At 50.4% G+C, this 18118-nt stretch overlaps 1 protein-coding gene across 4 annotated transcripts in view; it reads left to right on the top strand.

The window, feature by feature from the left end:
* TICAM2 (TIR domain containing adaptor molecule 2) overlaps positions 1-18118 on the top strand; it is a 118752-nt gene that overhangs the window by 86369 nt on the left and 14265 nt on the right. Inside the window, exon 3 of one of the 4 annotated variants that reach the window (XR_015309305.1) lies at positions 17466-17604. The exons of the other annotated variants lie outside the window; for them this stretch is intronic. The gene's annotated coding sequence lies outside the window, so the exon portion shown is untranslated. Of the gene's footprint in view, positions 1-17465; positions 17605-18118 lie in introns of those variants that run through there. 4 annotated transcript variants of the gene reach the window in all.

Raw genomic sequence — 18118 nt, 5'->3', positions numbered from 1 at the left:
AGGGCCGGAGCGGTCAAGATCCGCCAGGTAAAGTAGAACGTGGTCCGCATAGAGAGCTATCTTATCGACCTGACTCAGGTCCCAGGCCCAACCCCGGATGAGAGGGTCCTGCCGGATGAGTGCAGCCAAGGGCTCCATCACCAGCACAAATAAGAGCGGTGAGAGTGGGCAATCCTGATGGGTGCCTCTCCGTATCGGAAATGTTTCAGAAAGCTCACCATTAATGAGAACACAGGCCCTAGGCTTGCTATAAAGGACCTTGATCAGGCGGCGGAAGGGAAGACCAAAGCCCATCCTCTCCAGGACATCCTTAAGGTACCTCCAGTCCACCGTATCAAAGGCTTTCTCGAAGTCGACGAAAAGCAATGCCAGATACAGGGCCAGTTGGTGACGGTGGGCCATGGCCAGGTGGAGGCGGCGAATACAGTGATGGGTGCCCCTGGCGGGCATGAACCCACATTGGTCAGGATGGACCAAGTCCTGCAGGAAGGGCAGAGTCGCTGAGCTAACACAGTAGAGAAGATCTTGATCTCTATGTTGATCAGTGAGATTGGGCGATTATCTGCGCACTCCAAAGAGGGCGGCTGCGTCTTCAGAATGACCACAATGGTAGCCACATTGGATTCAGACGGGAAGGACCCCTCCTCAACCACTTGGTGGAAGAGCTCCACCAAGTGGGGGACCAGGTCATCTCGGAAGGTGGCGTAATACTGCTGGGAGAACCCGTCAGGTCCGGGCGTCCTGCCTGGATTCAACAGGGAACTTGCCCCGTGAATTTCTTCCGGGGTGAAAGGGTGATCCAAGGTATCAGCGGTCTCCTGGTGAGACATGACAGCTGGGTACCGGTCTCCTCCAGCAAACCAGTCAGGGAGGCGTAGGGAGGGTGAGCGGCGTGTAAGGACGCATAATAGCTCGCAAAAGTTTGCGCAATGTCCAATGACGTCACCTGGCGGGACCCTGTGACCGTCTGAAACTCCGGGATGATACGGTTAGCTCTGGGGTAGGACACTAGGTTGTGGAGAAGTTTGCCATTTTTGTCCCCCCATCCATAAATACGTGCCACTGAGGAGCATTTACATTCCAGGAGAGGATTTGGAGAGGTCAATTAAAAGTGTAAGACATTTAGAGAGGTGAGATGTGAATGGTGCGGATGCAAGCGGGAGACCATGTTCGGTCTAAGGGAAACACCTACCCAGACCCGTGGCCTAAAGAGAAAGCTAGAAGAAGGAGTGATGTGTATGTCGACTGTGGAAGCATGTACGAACGCGTGGCTACCAATGGGAACGAAACACAGCGGCCCGTAGGCGGCTAAAAATAACAAACTGTCGCGAGACAACGATCTCCCCCCCTCCCTCGCCCCCCAACTCCCACCACCCTACACTTCAAAAAAGGAAGCATCTGTCGCCCTAAATATTGCAAAACCACCAACACCCCACAAAGAGGCGAATTGCTAATCTAAAACGGTTAGCAACAACCAAATTAAGGACATGGCTGAGTCGGACCCCCCTCCATGTATTCGGATGTAATGCTAACAGCTAAAAGCAAAGAATGACGATCATGTGACAAATAGAGTGCAACAACCCAGAACTGCACTAAAGGTCAGTACCCAACCAGACCAAACAGTAGAGCCCAGTAGGAGCATGTTCGTGAGGTCAGGAGCAGCCCCATTGTTATGAAGCCCGAAGGTGGAACCTCGGGCGCTGCAAGTGGTGTCGATCATATTCCTTCCTCCACACCAGATCCACAGATCACAGGGCTCCAAGGCAGGTCAGAGTCCAACATGGCCCGTTGCAGAGTTTCACTGGGCCTGGGGACGCTGCCCAGGTCGATCAAGGAGGAAGCCAGGTGGGGGGAGGTGGATCCCCGCCCCGGGGTCTGGACCGGCGAGCACCAGGACTGCGCCTCCGGCGACCGGGAACCCCCCCCCCGGCGGCCGCCTGGCCTCCGAGACCCTGTCCGGCGCCGCTGGGACTTAGGTGCAACCTGGTTTGGCTGCGTCGGGGCCCTCCGGGCAGGAGAGAGGGCAGCCCTCGGCAGGAGGGGCCGCTCCTCCGTGAGCCAGGTCCACGCAGCCGGAGTCAAAGAAGAATGTCTTTCCCTGGAAGATCACTTTGAGCCAGGCCGGGAAGAGGAGCCCATAGCGAAGGCCCATCGCCCTGAGTTTTTGTTTGAGTTCATCGTAGGATCGGTGTTGTGTTTGCACTTCCCTGGAGAAATCCGGAAAGACCATCATTTTGGAGTTCTGGAAGTGCAGCGGTCCCAGCTCCCTGGCAGCCCCCAGTATAGCGTCTCTGTCCCGGAAGTTGAAGATTTTAAGGATGATGGGACAAGCAGGGTCTCCCGGTGGAGGTTTAGGAGCAAGAGAACGATGGGCCCACTCCATCGCGAACCAGGGGGAAAGTTTCTCTTTGGGCATCCAGGAGCAGATCCAGGTCTCTATAAAGGTGGCAGTACGATCCTTCTCCGCTCTCTCCGGAAAATGCAGGAGGCGCAGGTTGTTTCGACGCGCCCTATTTTCGGCATCTTAGGCCCTACTGTGCAACTCCGAGGTCTGCGTCTGAAGACTGTCCACCTGGGGTTTGAGGATACCCACGCCATCCTCCACCGTAGAGATACAGGTCTCTGCCTCCGTGATGCCTGCCGTGGCCTTACAGAGGTCTTGGCGAATTAAGGCCACGTCCACCCGCACCTCTCCTATATTACTTTCTACAGAAGCCTGCGACGTGCTAATCGCCTGTAGTATGGTTAGGCTGTCCTGTTTTCAGTTTCTATTTTTGGTAAATTCTGGTGGGGTTTTTTCAGTGTTTTCAATATTTTAAAAAACAGTTGTTATCAGTGGTTACACATTTTCACGCCACTAAAAACAACAGAAAAAGAGTTTTTCCGGTGTTTATGGAACGTTTTGCTTTTATCATTGCTTGCTTTCTGCACTGAAAGAACATGGCATATAGACAGTGAACGTATAGTGTATATGAGGTCCAAAGAGATTTTTGCAAATTAATCTTATTGTAGTACACCATACAATACTTCTTCAGTGAGTCTTTGGTCATGTGCGCTCGCACTTTCCTTCCCATGTAAACTCTTGTGAAAAGGCCCTCTCAGCATTCATAGCCCCTTGGGCTGAGAACCGTCAGCTAAGGGACGCAGTTGGGATGACTCTTTCTTTGATGCCACATAAAGCACAAAATGATAAATATTTGCGTTTTAGTTCCTGGGCATAAGAAAACAGTGCTCCAGAATGGACTAAAAAGTCAATAGCATCCCTCATTAACTCTGAAGATTGTAAAGATGCTTTCAGCATACCATCTAACAAGTGGCAAAGATCTCTTCACTTCAGCTCGGGTATCAATTTTGACATGTCATCACACAAATGTTTTATATACGTAGCTGAATCACTGCAAATACAAACAATATCACTCCAATCTTTGTTGAACTTGGAAAGAACCTTTTTTGCAGAGCATAAGAAGTGACACTGCGTTCCATGTTTTCCAAAAGTCTGTTGTCACGTTTTCACCACTATCCCAGATGCTTGGTGATATATATACTTGTCACTATACCTTGCATTTAATGCTTAAAGCCTAAGGTGTTGGCAATTCACCTACTATCAATACTGACCCACTAGAAACTATGGTCTGATGTATTAAGGGTTTTTACCCATTCTCTATGGGTAAATGTGATTACACATATTAGGAAAGATTTTTATGAAACTAGCCATTTTACCTATCAGTGAAAGAATCAAATGCAGCCAAAATATCAAATATGAGTTTGATATGTCCTGATTCTCTACAGTTTATAAAATAATTAAACTAGACCTAAAACATGAAACTAAACCCTGCATCTTTAGACCAAAGGCCATAAAACTAAAAAAAGTAAAAGGAAGAAGAAACAATATTTTAGTGATATCCCTAAAGAACAAAACTCAAGCAGAATAATGTTAGCCAGTCTTTCTTACTGCTAGCTTCTATAACAAAGTTACATCTTATTGACCCCTTCAGTAAGAACAAAATTACTCTTTCACTTTCTTTTTCCTTTCTTTGAATGGCATTTAGTTTGTGGTTGTGCAGGTGTTTTTTCAGTGTTTATATGTTTTCACCGGTGAGGGCTATTTTTCTTTCAGTGGGGTTTTATCAGTTATTATAGGTTTAAACCTAAAACCCCACAGCCTAAGTATGGTTGAGAGGTCTCCCCCGTCGAGGCCAGGGATGGCCGAAGGTCCGCCACATGGGCCCGATCCGACTTAGTAAACTGCTCCATTGTAGTTTGGGTTGTGGGAGCGGGGGCTTGAGTGGCACAAGACCTACCCATGGTCCCCAGGAAGGTCGACTAGTGCGTTCAAGGGGAGGAGAGGTAGGGACCAGCCGGCGTCCCCGCCACCCGATATAGTGGCCGAACCCTCTTCCCACACACCCCACCCGGACCCCCGAAGACCCTCCAGTCCTCAGGACACACTCAACGGCAGCCAACAGCAAAACTCCAGGCGCCCAAGGGGGAGAGAAGGGGGGGAGGGAAGAGAAGGGGGGGCGCACCGAACCGCGGCTCGATGCTCCGCTGTGAAGACGGTGGGGAGAGATGGGCCGCCACCGTAGTTCGCCCGGGCCATCTGCCAGACTCTCGAGCCCCAGAAGATGGGCACACCGCGACCTAGGTGTCCGGGGCCGAGGTCCGCGGCACAGCGTCCCAGCCCCCCGGGGAGCACCAAGCAACCAGAGTCCACTCTAATCACCCCCCCCACTGAGACCTGCAGGTCCGCACACTCCCGCTCCCCGCCTCCAAAATGGCGTAGGGCATAACAACATCCACAGCCCAAGAGGGAAGGAAGTCCTCGGGTGTGGCTCTCGTCAAACCAATGAGGGCCCACTGATGTCCAGCCACCTCCTGCACGATGGCCCCCCGACCCGAGAGGGCGGCCCGCTCACCAGGGCAGCACCTCGCGGGAGCACACATGCTTGGCCCAGGCTGCCTGGAACAGGCCCAGGGCAGGCGGCCCGGCACGGACCCCCAGCCTCAACACACTCCACCGGGGGCCCCACACCACAGTCTCTCTACGACCGGGCAGGCCCACACCTCCAGTCGGCGTCAGGCACACCCGAGCCAGCACAGTCCAGCCACGCAACACCGGCTCTACTCCACGCCCTGCAGCTCCTCCAGCGGGTTTCCCTCGGCGCCGGGTAGCCCGTCAGATCAGTCCGGCCCGGCCCTCACCATCTTAATGCCTCAAGCCACGCCCCCCACATTATATAAATTTATTGAAGAATTACAAACAGTGCAAAGATACAGAAAATAGAACAACCTATTACTGAAATTGTCACTAAACTTAATAAATAAACTTAAAAATGTATGCGATGGGGCGTGGCTTGAGGCGTCAAGATGGCTGTTGCATTCTAAGAGTGTTCCGGACCCCCTCCGTCATCCGCCTTGCATCTGCCCAGTTTCTTCAGACATCGATGCCCCAGAGTCCCGGGGCCACATCATACATCCTACCTGCTTCACCTCGATCCTTCTGGGCACCTGCCTGATGCCTTTGCTGTCCTTGCGGGCCCTTTGCTCTGCTCTGGGCGGCTTTCTTTCTCTAAAATGGCGGCTCTCTAGGCCTGATCTCGCGGCCGGGAGCCCGAGCTGCCTTCATCTGCCCTACCGCCCTGCGGCCCGTTCGGTGGCGGCCTGGGCGTGTGATCTTCCCCTTTTTGCTCTCGGGCCTGCGGAGGAGTGTGGGTCGGCTCCGGAGTGAGGCGGCGGCGCTTTGGACCGCATCGGCACTCGTGCCCCCCCCCCCCCAAAGACGGAGACACGCGGAGGAGAGTGCGGCTGATCAGCGCCGGGAGTGACGTTCCTGCTTACTGGGCCGTGTCTGGGCCTGGGTTCGCCCGGGAATACGGGCTCGATCCCCGCCGCCTTGGGGGCACAGAAGGGATTGCCGAGCCCCGGTGATGTAGTTGACGAAGTGCCTGTGAGGGGGCCGGGAGCCAGAGAAGTCCGACGCTGCATTTACAGGAGGTTAGGAGGCGGGGGGTTGCAGTGCGGGCCTCTGCTTCCCTGAACCCTTCGGCGGCCGTGCCGGGCCACGGTGACGCGGGCTGTGGGACTGCGACCGCAGCCGAAGGCGGTACTCTGTGTGTGGTGAAGCTGACGGCTGGTCGGACCGGCCCTGGGGTCTGACATTGCCCTGGATCCCGCGAGGGCCCCCATCGGGCCGTAATATTGCCCCCGCTGTGGCGCTCTTCCCCCCTTTAGCCCACAGTGACTCCTCATGTCCCCTGTTGCCGCGAGGGTGCGGGGGAGGCGGGGGCTGGGGGACCACGGGGGGAGGGGCGGCTGGCCCAGGTCTTACCGTATGGCGGTGACGGCACTGACTTGCTGGCAGCAAAGACTTTCGCGACGTGGCCCTTCTTCCTTACCTGCCCTGGGGCCGAGGGGCCTGAGAGCCCGACTGTGGGGACCCGGCGGGCTTCCCGCTTTGTTTTGACCCAGTGGTCTGAGAGGCCTATCATTATCCAGTAACTGCGGGCCGAGGGGTGCACTGCGACTGGGGCAGATCGGCTGCTGTGTTGGGTGGCGTACGTGGGTTCCTGTCCCCCCTTCCTCTCTATTAGAAGCCTAGGATCTTGCAGCTGTGGACTGTGGGATGCCCTGGCGCTGTGAACCAGCCAGGACCGCCCGAGGGCCGCCATTGCACTGTAGAGTGGGGTTGCCTTGGGGAGCGGCTGCCCCCCTTTGCCAGGGGAGTGGGAAGAGAATCGGCCACCACATCGTGTGGCGTGGGGCCGCAACAGTGGCGCGGGGGCGTCCCTCCTTCTCCCCCCGTCACGAGCCTACATCTGCCTTTTCGGAATCATGGGCAGAAACTGCGCTATTCCGGCCACCACCTCCTCCACCCAAACAACACTGGACCAATATATCAAGCCTGATCGCGAGCCAGCGGTCGGATCTATGGTCGCGCCTGGGGCGGCGGGGGGAGATCTCTCCACAATCCTGCAGGCAATCAGTGCCTCCCAGGCCTCGGTGGAAACCAATATTGGGGAGGTGAGGGTCAATGTGGCACTGATTCGGCAGGATCTCCGCAGCGCAACGGCCCCTATTACTGAGGCAGAGTCCTGTCTTTCCAAGGTGGAGGACGACGTGGGTACTCTCAAATCCCAGGGGGCCCGCCTGCAGTTGCAGACCGTGGAGCTGCATCGAAGAGCTGAAGATGCAGAAAACAGGGCCCGGAGAAACAACCTGCGCCTCCTGGGCTTTCCGGTGGGAGTGGAGAAGGGGCGTACGGATACCTTCATCGAGGCGTGGGTCCGGTCGTGGATCCCCAAGGAGAAACTCTCCCCCTGGTTTGCTGTGGAGCGAGCTCACCGCTCCCTTGCTCCCAAACCCCCTCCTGGAGCTCCCGCTCGCCCCATTATCCTCTGTATTTTTAACTTCCAGGACAGGGACGCGATCCTGGAGGCCGCCAGGGCACTGGGTCCACTGCACTTCCAGAACTCCAAAATTATGGTCTTCCCGGATTACTCCAGAGAGGTACAAACTCAACGCCGGTCTTACGACGAGGTCAAACAGAAACTCAGGCCCATGGGCTTCCGCTATGGACTTCTTTTTCCGAATCGCCTTAAGGTGTTTTTCCAGGACAAGACCTTCTTCTTTGATACATCACAGGCGGCATGGACTTGGCTAACGGAGGAGTGGCCCCTCCTATCTCGTACTGCCCCCTCCCATGGCCGGAAAACGGTGACCCAGCACAGCCAGGAGATGCCCAGGATGCAGTGGCGCCAAACTGGATCCAGAAGACCGCCGGGGAGGGACATCTCAGTCACCGGGGGCTCGGCCCCGACACTCCCCAACTCCGAACCCAAGTCAGAGGGCTTCTTCCCCCACCCAGGTGTCTTCAATTATCGACCTGGGCAGAGTCCAATGTTCGGACGTCACTCGACGGAGGGCCATGTCGGACTCAGACCTGTATGGAAGCCCTGTGATCCACGGCTCCGGTGGAGAGGAGGCGGTGTGACTTACCTCCACTCTGCCCTTGGGACCTGATGTGTCGAGCCTTCTCCGGCCATACGGATAGGGCCTTCCCCATGCTTCTCCAGATGATCTGGCCAGTAATTACTGTTTCATATCCATTCTGAATCTGTATCATACTGTGTCTCTTTGATATGCACTCCATCTTTTGTTATTGTGGGCATGCATCCGTATACATGGAGGGGGATCCACCTTAGCCACACTCCTGATTGACTGTTGCTAATTGCTAATCATTTTAGAATAGCAAATTAACTCTTGGTGGGGTAGTTAGATGTTGGGGTTTTGGGGCGACAGATGCTTCCACTTCCGAAGTGTAGGTTGGGGGACGTTGGGGGGGACGGGAGGGACGGGGGACCATTGTTCCTCAACAGCTTGTTTTGTTTAGCCTCCTACGGGCCGCTGGTCGCAGTTCTCCTTGATAGCTATGTCTCGCAGATGGGTCCACAGCTGACATGTAGATCACACCTTCTACCAGTTTGTTATTTTTGTCCGCCTTCGGGCTGCCATCGGGGGCGGCATATGGCAGTCATGCTTCCTCCTTCAATGGTTTTCACAGTTGGCGAGCTGACCACCAATTTCCATGACCCCTTTTTTGAGCCTGCATTTGGGTAGGTACCCTCGTCCGGCTGGGTGGGGTCCCATGCACCTCTCCATCCATCCACATTCCATTACCTCCGATGACGGACACTCTCACTGGACCTATCCACATCCTCTCCTGGAATGTTAATAGCTTCCTATACCGCATCAAACGTACGGCTGTCCTCCGCGCTGCTCACCGCCATGCACCGGACATCCTCTTCCTCCAAGAGACACACCTCCTAGGCACACAATGCAACTTCTTAGCTCAATACGGATTCGACAGGGTCTGGCACTCTGGCTTCACACGGGGATCCCAGGGGTGGCTATTTTACTCCGGAAAGGCCTTCCCTTTACCCTGGCTAAAGCCGAGACGGATGTATAGGGCCGTTATGTGGTAGTTTCGGGCACCATAGAAGGGCACCCCTTGAGCCTCCTAAGTCTTTACATCCCCCGGCACTCCTGCCTCTGACACTTCACCATCTTACACACATGGTCTCCTCCCTCCTGCAGGGGATTACGGTAGTTGGGGGAGATTTCAATGCCGTTTGGCAGCTCCTGCGCGATCCGACGGGGACCCCGTCCGAGGCCCGTGTCACCTCCCCTAAGATCATCTCAAGCTGGTCCATGACCCTGGGTCTCTGCGACGTGTGGCGGGTTTGCAACCCCGTGGAGAACAGTACACCCACACATCTGCAGCCCACCATAGCCACTCCCGAATTGATCTTCTCCTGATGCCGGCCACAGACTGCCAGCTGGTTTCTGGAGCTGCGATACTGCCCAGAGGGATCTCAGACCACTCTCCCTGCACCCTTAGGTTAGGCTTTCCTCCGTCGGCTCCACAGGCAATTTGGCGACTGAATGCCTGGTTCTTGCAGGACTCGGAGCTAGTGGAGTCACTTGGTCAGGAGCTGAGTCACTATTTTTCCACCAATGCGGGCACGGTTCCTTTGCCGGGGACGCTGTGGGAGGCGGGCAAGGCCGTGGTCCATGGAGTGGCTAGAGGGTTGGTCCACGCGAAGCATTCGGAGCAAACGACCCAGCTTGCGCAGCTGGAATCCCGGGCGGCACAGTTGGAAGCTGCTCAATTCTCTGGCGATCGGGGGGATTACTCCCAGCAACTGGCAGCAGTTAGCGAGGAGATCCATCGGATCTCGTTGGAATCAGCTGAGATGCTCTGGCGCCTGTCGGTGGCTCGCGTTTATGGCTGGGGGGACAAGAATGGTAAGCTTCTCCACAACCTTGTGTCCTACCCCAGAGTCAACCGTAATATCACTGAGGTCCGATCAGACACCGGGGCCCTCTAGGTGACGTCCGCGGCCATTGCGCAAACTTTTGCTACCTTCTACGCGACCCTCTATACTGGTCGCTCCCCGGGCGCCCCTCTGGCTGCTTGGCTGGACGGGACTGATACCCGACTGCCTTGTCTCCCTCAGGAGACCCCCGACACTCTAGAACGTCCCTTCACCCTGAAGGAAATCCAGGATGCCATCTCGCTTTTATACCCCAGTAGAACGCCCGGTCCCGATGGAAACCCTCAGGAGTACTACACGGCCTTTCGGGATGTCCTGGCCCCCCACTTGCTGGACCTCTTCCGTCACGTGGCGGAGACAGGCACATTCCCACCTGAATCGGACGTGGCCACGATAGTGGTTATTCCAAAGAAGACAACCGCCCTCCTTGGGTTGGTCAGACTACCGTCAGATCTCACTGATCAACACGGAGATCAAGCTCTTTGCCACTGACTTGGCTCAGAGACTCCGACCCCTCCTGCATGACCTGGTCCACCCTGACCAGTGTGGGTTCATGCCTGCTAGAGGCACTCGCCACTGCATCCGCCATCCTCACCTGGCTCTAGCCCACCGCGATCGGCTAACTCCGTACCTAGTGCTGCTTTTTATAGACTTCGAGAAGGCCTTCGACACGGTGAACTGGGATTATCTGCAGGATGTGCTGAACAGGATGGGTTTTGGTCCCTCGTTCCGCCATCTGATCAAAGTCCTCTACACTAATCTCAGAGCCCACGTGCTCATTAATGGAGAGCTTTCTGAGGCCTTCCCGATCCGGAGGGGCACGCGTCAGGGGTGCCCTCTTTCACCCCTCTTATTCGTGTTAGCGATGGAACCCCTGGCGGCGACCATCCGGCAGGATCCGCTCATCCGGGGTTGGGCCTGGGACTCGAGACAGATGGAAAATATAGCCCTATATGCAGACGACGTTCTGCTATACCTGGTGGACCCAGATTATTCTGACCCCAGGTGTCTGGAGGTTCTCTCCGCTTTTGAGCAGGTCTCTGGGCTCTGCCACAATACGGCGAACTCCACTCTGGTCCCACTGCATCCCTCCAGGGAATGCTTCGACTGGCAGTCGGATATCCCCCTTAGGAAACATTCAGTCAAGTACCTTGGCGTCTGGGTAGCTCTTCTACCGGAGCTCGAGTGGGCCTTGAATGTTACACCCTTGGCCGTCAGGATGAAGGCAGACCACAAGAGGTGGCAGGCCCTCCCTCTAAATCTTCTGGGCAGAAGCGCGCTATTCAAAATGATGGTCCTCTGCCGTTTCCTTTAGATACTGCAGAACACTCCTATCCATCTCCCGGGTAGTTGGTTTCGCGAGCTCGATGGCGTTCTCACCCGGTTTCTCTGGGGAGGAGGAAGATCGCGCTTATCCCTGGCACACTGTTGTATCCCCCCCTTCGATGGGGGTGACCAATCTCCACCTCTACTACCTGGCCACGAAACTCATTGTCATCCACGACTGGTACGCAGGAGGCTGGTCCGACCCTGCCTATCGTGTGGAACTCAGTATGTTGGATTTCCCGCTGATCCAGGCGTTTTTGTATGGTAGCCCAGTGCCACAGGCTATGGCCCCGGTCACCAGGACGGTGTTCCTGGCCTGGCGCATGGCCCTATGCCACGTGGGGTGGGACCGGAAGCTCACTCGGCAAACGCCACTTTGGCATGGGTCTTGGGTGCTGGAGGTTTCGTCCCTGCAGGGGTTCTGGCGATGGGACCTCATCCGGGTCTCGGTGCTCGGAGACGTTTGGGTGGGGGACCACATCCGCTCCTTCGCTGACCTGCAGCAGCGCCACGCCCTTCCTCCCTCCCAGCTCTACAGATACCTGCAACTCAGACACGCCCTTTACATGCATGTCTCACCTCCTGTCTACCTTCCAGAGTTCAGCCCGCTGGAGCCCTAGGTGATGATGGGGAACCTAGGGCGGGGGGAGTGTCCCGCATATACCGGTCCCTGGTAAACAATGGCCCGCTTCTTTGGATCAGCTTCAGGCTCGATGGGAGGGTTGGCTGGGCCCCCTAGAAGAGGCGGATTGGAGGGACGCCCTCATGGCGCCTAGAACCCTGGCCACGTCCTCCAAGTTACGCCTGGTACAACTGTACTACCTCCACTCAGCTTACCTCACCCCGGCACGTCTCTTTCGCGCCCGGTTGAAGCCCTCTCCAACGTGCCCACGATGTGCCGTCGCCCCCGCCGATTTCTATCAAATGGTTAATTGCTGTCCCGCGCTGGCGCCGTTCAGGAGGGGGGCCGAGCCTGAGCTTACGCAGGCCCTGAGATGGGAGGTTCCCCATGATCTCATACGTATGTTGTTGGGGGTGTTTGATAGCTTGGATGGGTCCAGGGTGGATACGCGCCTTTTGGGGACAGCTGTGGCGGTGGCCAAGAGAGACATAGCAGCGCATTGGTCCCAGGCCAAGGCGCCTACGGTGCGGAGATGAAGGAGGGGAGTGGACTGGTGTGGGATCCAGGAGGAGGCCGTGTTCGAGGCCCGGGGATGTCCTGACTTATTCAGCAAAGTGTGGGGTAAATGGTTTAATATGATGCCACCATGATGATCTGCTGTTCCTTTATTCCAGGTACTACTGTAATTAATACATGGACTGCCATGCTAAATCCTGATGAACCGCCCCTCTCTATGTCAGCATTCAGCCCCATCATGATCTCTCCAATGATTATTGAACTGCGACCTATGAATTTTCCTTGTTGTTGTAAATCCAATAAAGTTGATTATCAAAAAAAAATGTATGCGATACTACAAAGCAAAGTCAAAATATCCATAAATAACAAAGGACTAGACCACATAGAAGTAATAGCCAAATATATCCTCTAAAATACATATTAACCCTTCCTAGACCACAAAAACAACAAGAAACACTTAACACAATAAACTAAATATATATATTTTTAATAATAATATATTTTATTACACCAGTAAAAAAATATAAAAAAATAGCAAATTATCATTCACTGATATAACAAAAAATAAATATAAATACACGAAAAATATACATAATACTAAGCAACAAACCATCTTTTAAAAAAACTCAATGACTTCAAATAAATACAACACATAATTTAACCAATACCACATAATAATAACATAAACATAAGATAAGCAAGTTAATATCAGATTTCCCACCCACAACAAAAATGTTTATAAAACTTAGAGCCTAAATACGATGCCAGACGGACGCCAGGCAGGAACTGTCTGACAAAGAGTCGGAAGTTCCGTCCGCCCTATTAGGATATGAATGTTAAGCAGGCAGTCGTAAAATGCATTTTTCTAGTGCGGCCTGTGATGTGGCCCAGTAAAAGGACGGCAGCACACACCGCACTATAAATATGCATTTTCTACACATCCATGCACCGTGTGCCAGTCACCATGTGGTGCCTGGCACACGGTGCATGGGTATGTAGGGGGCACTACATGTGCCCCCTAGGTGACTAAGCAGTGGCCCACAAGGTACGGCGGCTCTGCTTTGGGCCCCCAAAGTCTATTTAGGTCTGCCTATTCATGACAGTAGAACCTCCATGAACAGGCATTGAGAAAGGGATATCCTAATCTCTACGGAGGTGCCTGTGCAGGCACCTTCTCCATTGTAGTGCATATTAATCCGACAGCCGTCCTGACAGGATCTTTGAGCCTGTCAGAGCTGGAGGTCCTACCCCCGACCTCTGCGGTCGAATTGGCTCCATTGTAATGCTGCAGTCAGACCGATACACTAGATTGCGGGTGGACCACCACCGACGCCCTGTCAGAGGTGTTCTGCCCACCATCAGAATGAGGGCCTTACTGTTTTGTAGCTGCATATCTCTCCTAATCCACATAATAAAAAATAGTAATCCACCAAAACGTAATTAAACAAATACAAAAAACCCAAAAACAAAATGCAAACATATTAGCAATCCAATCAAAATACTTCGAAGCAATCATAAGTCTGAAGGTTCCATAAAAATACCTGAAAAAAAGATTTAAAAAATATAATTGCTACAGAATCCTGAAAAATAAGGAAATCTAATTTAAAAAGTTTATAATAAACCCAAACAGATTGAGAATGAATATATATGTTATTATTGAGGTATGAATAACTCCCTCTTTCAGTTATACTGTTGTATTTTTCTGACCTTATCTGTGAGGTTTTCTGTCCTATTGTTCATATGTCTTTGTTCTGCTATGTGTTCTGTGATTTTTGTTTTTGTGTCAGAGAGTGAATGACTGAGGTGTGAATGCTACGGTTTATGAGTTGAGTGTGTAGGGGTTGTGTATTTTTGTCCTTTCATAGCATGTAAAAGGTTTTTTTAATGACATATATGTGTCTGAGATACTTGTTGTTATGTGCATATACTTATGGTTATTCACATCTATTTAAATATGATTATAATGAATAAGAATGTTTTTCTATAAATAATTGCAGTATTTTGATTTGCTGCTTATTGATTGTTTGTTGCTTTTGAATTAGTGTTAGCAATATGTATAAATATATGTGCTTGTATGATTACTCCTAGATGACTCTCTTTTGAGCATCCTTAAAGTGAGGTGATTTAGTCCACCGTTTGAAGGTACCAGGCAGAGTTCTTTGTTTTCGCGTTTTAGCCCAAAGAACAGCAGCACCTAACCACGACTTGCCTCTTGTAAATATAAACCAAAATTATACCAATAGAATACAAAGTAGTGTTCAACGGTAAAAAAGTATTGCTTCCAAATGAAAAAAAAGGCTATCTTCCCATAGAAATCAAGAAAAAAAACAGTAAAATAATTAATATATGTTAAAAAACTTAAAAATTATTACAAAGGTTTCATATTTGTTCCAAAAATTGTAAAGTAGAAATTAAATACCAGTTTAAAATATATTCAATTATTAAATATATACCAATAATGAATATGTTAAAAAAATCAAAAATCTATGTACAAATAGTTAAATAAATGTAAAAAAATGATATTGAATGTAAAATAACATGTCAAAATACATGCTATGCAAACAAGTATTAAGTCTTTTTTTAATTAAAAAAATATTACTTTATTTCATTTCAAAATTTCTAATATTTTATTTTACAAATATATTCACAAAATTTTAATTATACAGTAAACTTAAATTGTCAAAATTTGATTTGTAAAAAGATGTGTGAAATCTGTTTAATATACTAAATTTGGGGAACATTTTAAAAACTAAAGGGGTGATAATTTCAATTCCCACTCCAATCTAAACTAAATTGTAGAAAATGTTGGACACTAAAGGGGTGACATTTAGGATTCCCACTCCAATATAAACCGACTCAAAGAAGGTGTTGGACAATAAATGGGTAACATTAATAATGCTCACTCCAATCTAAACTGACTCAAAGAAGGTGTTGGACACTAAAAGGGTAACATTAACTATTCCCATTCCAATCTAAACCAATGCGGGGAAGGTGTTGGACTCTAAACGGGTAACACTAACCATTCCCACTCCAAATTTAAACCAATTAGGGAAGGTGCTGGACACTAGAGGGGTGATATTTACTATTTCCACTCAAATCTAAACAAACTCAGAGAAGATGCTGGATACTAAAGGGGTGACATTTACTATTCCCACTACACTCTAAACCAACTCAGAGAGGTGTTGGATATTAGTCACACTCCAACCTAAACCAACTCAGAGGAGATCTTGGATAGTATACTAAAGAGGTCACATTTGCTATTCTCACTCCAATTGAATTTAGGGGAGGTGTAGGACACTAAGGGCTTGTTTACAAGTTTGGCAGTGTGGCGCCGGGTCTACCCCGCCGCCACCAACCACATGGTCGGGGTGCCTGCCAGATTACAAGTGTTTCTCGTGTCTGGGGGGGCTTTTTTTTTACATTACCACAGCAGTGCCTCAGAAAATGGGCATCGCAATGGGGACTCCCAAAACAGTTCCTGCACAGCATGGTCTGTAAAGTCCATGGGGCTGATTATGAGTCTGGTAGTGGTAAGATCGCCAGACTTGCGGTGGCCTGTATGCCATATTACAACTTCAAATGTTGTTGCGGTGGAGGGCCACTGGCACAGACCACTATCGTTTGCCATTCCTCTGTACCACAACATATTCTAGCAGAACTTTTGCCAGTTAAATAAGGATATTTTGTTTCTTTGCCCTATTTATTGTCCCTTTGTCTTCTTTCATTTATTTCCTTGTGATAACATTTTTTATTTCATCACATTTCTTTGCAAAATGCCAGGGCCCAAAAATTCCTGTTTAACCGAAGGAGAATTGTCAGTCATGCTGGATGAAATCATAAGAGTAGAGTCACAATTGTTTGGAGCCCAAATCCAAAATACACCCCAATCCCTGAAGAGGCAAATGTGGGCAAGAATATTTGACCAAGTGAATGCGGTAGCAAAGAACCTGTGCACACAGGAGGAAATTAGGAAGAGGTGGAATGACCTGTGTGGTAGTGTGCATTCCCTGGCCTCAAAGTGTCCCATGGAGGTCCCGGGGAACTGGTTATGGTTCTCCCCGGCCCCCTTACAACTCATGGCCTGGAAGGAGAAGGTCTTACAGATCCTACATCCTGAAGCCTTGACAGGAATACCTGATAAAATGGAGTCTGGTAAGTTATACTTTACAAAGTTTCACTAAACCTCAGTGTCCTGGTTGTTCTTAACTCAGCTGTTGCCAGTATATTCTGCACATATTTTCCTAAAATATTACCTCAAAGTATCAGTATCAGATGAATTGGATTGTTTGTGTAAATGTATGGTGTTGCATCTAAGATTACAGATGTCAATCTCCATTACATGTCACATGATGGTATGGTGCCTGTAAGTGTAAGCACAACAAATAACCCATTACCCCTTTGTGTATCATAATGTAGGTGTCTGTCCAATTTGTATTGCATATTTTCCACAGGTACGTTCCACTAATCATTTTGCAAGTGTTGGGGAGTTGTCTTTGAAATGACTACTACTATCATGATGCCCTGTTTATGTTTTCTCAAAAGAATATTTCTATATTATATTGTTCTTTCTCTTTTGTCTAACAAATTTCCACATATGGTTAAGTGCCATGTAGTGATCAATTGCTATTCGATGCTCTCTTCTGAAAATAGTTTGTGTTGTTTTCTGAATGTTGTCCTGTTCTCAACCAATTGAATTGATATCATGAGTTTCACAAATCAAACTGTGTTGACCTAAAAATTGGAAGGTATGAAAATAACTATGCTGAATAATCGTGGGAATTGCAAAAATTTACTATGCACTGTTCACATAATGACTAATGCCAAACATCCATCCAAGTTGTGTAAATGTCTGTTTTGAAGTCACATAGGCATTGGAATTGTCAATTACACATTTCACCTCTCCACTATGTTGGGTTGAATGGTTGGGAGATGTTAGGTATACTTCCTAATCACTTCATGAACATTTGAGGACACCTTATTACCTGCTTATTTGAAGTTGTACTGTTTGAATAGCAAAACAGTAAGGTAATATGTTCAATACCACTGAAAGCTATCATCATAATAATCTCTACCTTTTTTTCTTTTAGGTATCTACATTGTTTGCCTCAATAGATTTGGATTTATAACTTACACTTTTACTAATAAAAATGTTCTCAATTTCGCAATAGGTCCAACTGCCAGAGCCTGTGGCCAGGATTCTGCTACTGAACAGACCTCCACTCCAGCCCAGGATCAAGCCTTCTGTGAGGACAATGCTCCTGGTAATCTAGATGACAATGAGGATCCTGGACCATCTTATCAGATTGGGTAGACGGCTCCAGTGAGTCTCACTGGGCCCACACTCCAGCGGTAACATCTCAGCTAACTGAAACCTCCCCTTCCTGTGTTCCTACCACTATAACACCAATTATGTGCCCCCCAGTTCCGGGTGATGGTGGCAGCTCAGCACCACCAGCATCAGCTCACCCAGGACCCAGTTGGATGGGGCATAATGGGCTAAGAACACAGGGTAGTGGGGTTAGGGTTCATAGAAGGGATTCTGTGGGGAAGCATAGTGAGATCACTGGGGTCAATCTCACCCATACCACCATCGACCTAGTCTTGGGAGCCTGTCATCAGTCCCAAGACATGATGGACCAGGTACTCACTGAGCTCCGGAAGATGATGCAGTTGTAGAGGGAGCTCAATTATCAGATGGGGGCTCACAACTCCAATATGGGGTCCCTGACTGGGGTGATGTAGGACATTTACACCCATATGTGCAGGGCTTTCCAAGCACCATCTACCCCTTTATGTGGTCCTATGCCACAGGAATGGAGGC

The sequence above is a fragment of the Lissotriton vulgaris genome, chromosome 3_1, assembly GCF_964263255.1.
Source record: "Lissotriton vulgaris chromosome 3_1, aLisVul1.2, whole genome shotgun sequence".
Lineage (NCBI taxonomy): Eukaryota > Metazoa > Chordata > Amphibia > Caudata > Salamandridae > Lissotriton > Lissotriton vulgaris.
This window is presented reverse-complemented; position numbering and strand designations above follow the sequence as displayed.